Raw genomic sequence first — 5,182 nt, forward strand, 5'->3', positions numbered from 1 at the left:
TCATAAGATACAACTCTCCTTTAATTTACCTGTTCTGATCTGAAAAATTATAAATACTTGTTGGTAGCATTCAGAGTCTTCGTACATGTATATTAAAATATTGGATTATTTAAAATATCATATCAAAGTGGACAGTTTATGTAATACTTAAGACTTGTATACGAAGGTATTAGTTTTTTTTAAAAGAGTTATTAAAGAGACATAGACATAATACCCCAAGAATGTACTGTAAATGTACTATTACAACACATGAAGGGTTTTCTGTTCATTGATTTGTAAGGATGAATTGTTTCTTAACCAGCGAATGTGAAAAGATCAGTATAGGAGGAGGCTGAGTGTGCCCTGAGAGGGTCCTCTGATTCTAATGTAGAAACACAGCTTTGCTTGAGCTTGAGTCTAGGAAACTCATTTCGCGCAGTGCCTTACTAATTGAGTTACCTTGCTCCTCTAAGAATAAACTATTATTTAATTCTATTTCAAATATTCTAATAAGAATGTCTCAGTTCCAGTTTTTTATGTGTGATTTTCTTTCTTCGTTCCTTCTGAATATTGATTGCCTGCAGTACGATTTTGAATAAGGTATATTTAGTACATGAACCGTCGATGCATGTTCCTAACCTCGACATGGCAGCTGGTAGCAGTAGTTCACATACCATATTAGGTAGAGAGTTGGTTATGTGGTAGTACTCTTGCTAACCTCAGTCAAAGTTTCGGCATTAATGAACAAACTCTGGAGGAAGGATACTTGCTAACTTACATCAGCCACCAAATTGACTTTAATGGTGTAAAACTATATTGATTCACCCATTCTTTGAAGCTGTAGCGCATCTTTTTAAATAACTCGTTTCTATATGAATTTAATATAACGTGAAATAGAAAAAAAAAGGTCTTGTTTGAAATATTTTGAATCAATATGTTTTTCAATAAAACTAAAAGAACCAAAAGTGTTCTAATTTGGTTGAATTCAACACATTTGTTTTTCTACCACTTTTTCTTTTTCTTAAATATCGTATTAACACTGATTGTGAGCAGGGAACGAGGTCGAAGCAGAAGAAATCTTTTTTTTTTAGTTATAATGGAAAAAACTTTGTTAATTATTTACATCAGTATGTATATCTTATTCTAGGCCTGATTAGCATACTGTGTACTTGTGGTAACCTAGTGTATTTGGGGAGTATTACATGTAATTTAATAAAACATTTTTATCTGCTGATTAGCGAAACGAAAAACGTCTTTGAGACGTATGTGCTACCCATCCTTGTATTTATGTATATATATTTTAAAAAAATAGATTTTTCTAAAAAAGCTATATATAATCTGTATAAATATAAAATATTTTTGAAATTGACAAATATTTATTCAGAAGCTTACCTACGAGAATAATTTTTTCCCATCACAATGGACATTAGGTTCGTTACACAACTTCGGTTTCCAGACGTATGGGACCGTTGGGTCGCAAACTTGGCTCGATAGAGAAAGGTTTGGATGGAATGATGCACACTACATCCGGCGTACCTCCGGTACCACAGTTGTGCCGATTTTTTCTTTATTCTTTACGCTCTTCCTGCATCGCAAGGTACACGTTTGCTTATTTACGATTTTATCAAAATTGATGATACAATAATTTTAAAACGTCTCTTTTATATAGTGGGAAAGATATAGTTTTTATTTTTTTAAAGGGATTTTTAAAACAACGGATATAAAATTTGGTTAAAAAATATATAAAAGTAAAAAGTTTAATGTAAAGAGTCGGTAACTACATCCTGAGGTGTTTGAAACTTCTGGAATAATTGTGTTGTAAAAAAGATTCTCTCTACTTATATCAGAAATTTGCATCTCCTATTATCAGATCGTTTGTTATTCAATATAAGGAAATAGCTGGCTTGTTAGATATTACAATCATTATTTTTTATTTTCTTTATAAAGTGAACAATTGCCGCTTAAGCTGTGATAAGTGGTAAGCCAGAAAAAAATAAAAATAATATTTTGATACTTAAAGGAAAAAAAATCAAAACATCATTGTGAAATCGTTTTATGGGATACCGACATGATTTTCACTTTTACAATTCTTTCGTGATGCCTCTAGAATGAAAAGTTTTTTTTTTTGTTTTTTCTTATTGGTTTGAAACTTTTTTCGGATATACGATGCATCAAAGCTTTAGCGAAAATAATTAATGACTATTTATTTTAGATTTAAATAAATGAAATATTTTTGTGATTTTTTTCTGATGGGGGGAGGAGGGTAATTTATTTTTTTTTTAAATGCTTAGATTGAGTATATTCGGAGGCAAATAAAAATTGGTTGCTTCAACAATCTTGTTATATCATCTAGGTATGGATATAGATAATAATCGTCTTGAAGTTATATTTTTAACTGAAATTACTATCTAATGTAGAAAATAGATAAAAAAATATTTTTTTCACATAACTGAGAATTTAGAACTAGTTTACATCTTACAGATTTTCAAAAACTTGAAAAATGGGAGCCCTATTGCTGAAAACCATTGAAGTGAAGTTTAATATATTTTCATAAAATTCCGAATGTTTGAAAGTTTGCTATATTATTGATTTAATAACAAACAATATTTTTATACAAAAATAATTTGTACTGTTATTGCTACTCCCATAATTCTGGGGTGTTTACCTACAAAATCAAATTATGTTTTAAGAAGGGGAAAACAAATGAGCTAATTGTGAGTGCCCTTCAGTCGCCAAGAAAGTTTCTAATGGAGCACCTGTTTAATGGGGTGGGCTCTCTCATCTCCAATTGTTGCTGATAAATATTTTCCGCTGGGGCGAGTAAAGTAAAAATTTACTGTTTATTTAAGAGGCGTCTAACTATATTAACATAATTTCCATTATTACGCACATTAAATTGCCCCTGAGGTATAGAACTTTTCAAGAAATGATACATTTTCAACGTATTTTTCATACAGGTAAAATCGTGTAGAAGTATTAATAATGCACTGAAGTTATAAAATTACCTAATATTAATTAATAATATAGTAAAAAATAATCGTACGCAACTAAACTTTCCTAAAAGTTAACAGCCTCCAATACCTAGGAAGCCCAGTGGCATCCATCAATGACCATCCTAGTGAAATAGACAAAAGGATCCCCAGCTCGAATAAAACCCCATTTTCTGCAGCCCATGTTCTAAGATAATAAAAAAATTCGCACGAAAGCTAAAATTACGGAAACATAATGATCTCATAATCCGTAGTAATGTATGGTTGTGAGACACAATATGCTCTTACTGGCACGCTTGAGAAAAATATTGAAAAAAAAAATGGGACGTAATGTTCTCAGGGTGATAGTGGTTGAGAAGGAAGACGAATAAGGAAATAATGTCAGAGAAGCAACAATCAATCATGCTTGATATGAAAGCAGGGATTGCAATGGGCAAGACATACTGCAAGAAGCCACCTAACAGGTTCTCTCTTCCTAACTTGGAACATCTGAGTCATAGGAACCAGACCAAGAAGGAAGCCAAAACTTGGATGGATGGACTGCATCAAGAAGGACGCGGCTGAACACCGCATTATAACCTGGAAAGCCATCGCCGAAGATAGACAGAGGTGGAGGAAGCTTGTGAAGGCGGCTAGGGATCAACACAACCTATAGGTCAACCGAAAAAATGAATAAATGAAAATTAAAATCATATTGTACCCCATCAAATTATTACTAATTAAAATTTAATTTTTAATTTTTATATAGATGATCAGTGTTATTGGAACAGTTTGTTAGTAAGATAACTCCATCAAACGAACTAAACATTCTATTCACAAAATACATCAATGATATACAACATATTACATTATTATTTCATCTAGATGATTCAAGTAAAGTAAATATTAAAGATAAATAATATCCTTTTTTTAATGTAGCAGGAAGCTCGTTTTTAATATCCTTCTCTAAATATTTATTAGAGTATTTCGCCAACAATCGTTAATATTAACTTGTTCATTCACTTTATCCAGAATCTAAGAAATACGTTCTTTATTCGCTAGAAAATGTTTTAACAGGTTCTTTCAATAAATCTGCCGTTTAGTGGTTTTGTCCTAACCATGTTTATTTTTAATAGTTTTTTTTCTATTATAATAAACACTTTGAAAAAATAAAAAATATTTCAAAATAATGTACATCAAAATACATCCAACATTTTTTTTTATTAATTTGCAAAACTACCAGTTTGGAAAAAAAAATTAGGAACTTTTAATGTTTAAACTTTTTACTTCTTGATTTTAGAAATTAAAAATCAAACCCATCAATTGGAACTAGATTTCTTAATTTTCTTATTTTTATACCAAAATGCTTTCATAATTTAGGTCTAAATTTATCCTAACAATTTTTTTTCTTTATTAAAACTTAATAAATCCTAATAAAAGCTAAATCAAGTTAATGCTAAAAGGAATAAATCATATTTATCCATTCAAGATATTAAAACCTTAAAGGCGAGGAATGCTTTGTCAAGGGACTAAATGCCAATCTTCTATTCTATCTGCGCTGATATCCTGAGAATTTCTTAAAGCATTTCAAGAACGTGCTAAAGGTGATGTCAATGCTATCTACAGACTTTGATGTGAGGCGAAGTAAGGGCCTTCATAGCTGAATGGAATTCACAGCCATTGTAGGTCCCAATATATCTCTGTTACAAACGACCCTAATAAATCGATACCTTCAGCTGATTTATTATTTATTATAAAGAAGGTGTATAACCAGTTTTATACAGTCCCCGTGGCAATGAAACAATAATAATAATAATTCGAATCAACGACTTGCAAATCTGCCAATGTATGCACTTGATTCTTTGAACCATTGAATAATGAACCATTATGACTGAACGTGAAGAAAAAAGATTGAATTCTCCTTCAATATTTGTTGTTTTAAATTTCGAATACGTTGATATACGTGGATTACAAAAATCAATTAAATCAATCTTCCGCATGACTTGCACGGATTTTCCACAATACTGCCTTACCAAATTCCTTACACTAATATTTACCACTGATGTCACAAGTCACCAGGTTGATCCTTGGTAGTCACCGAAACTCATAAATCGCGGTCAATAACTGCATGATAGCTTGTGTCCTACACTTAAATCGCTTTATTACCATTCCACTTTCAAATTTAAAGCATGACTAATCTCATGCATACACAAGTCATGGATAGGTATATTTAG

At 31.1% G+C, this 5,182-nt stretch overlaps 1 long non-coding RNA gene across 1 annotated transcript in view; it reads left to right on the forward strand.

Moving 5' to 3' along the window:
* LOC136796568 (uncharacterized) overlaps positions 1-3,612 on the forward strand; it is a 147,722-nt gene extending 144,110 nt beyond the window's left edge. Inside the window, exon 3 of the long non-coding RNA XR_010844299.1 lies at positions 3,065-3,612. This is a non-coding gene — a long non-coding RNA (uncharacterized lncRNA). The remainder of the gene's footprint in view (positions 1-3,064) is intronic.
* The last annotated feature ends 1,570 nt before the right edge of the window (positions 3,613-5,182 follow it).

The sequence above is a fragment of the Halyomorpha halys genome, unplaced genomic scaffold, assembly GCF_000696795.3.
Source record: "Halyomorpha halys isolate HHAL.00 unplaced genomic scaffold, Hhal_1.1 Scaffold707.1, whole genome shotgun sequence".
Classification (NCBI taxonomy): Eukaryota; Metazoa; Arthropoda; class Insecta; order Hemiptera; family Pentatomidae; genus Halyomorpha; species Halyomorpha halys.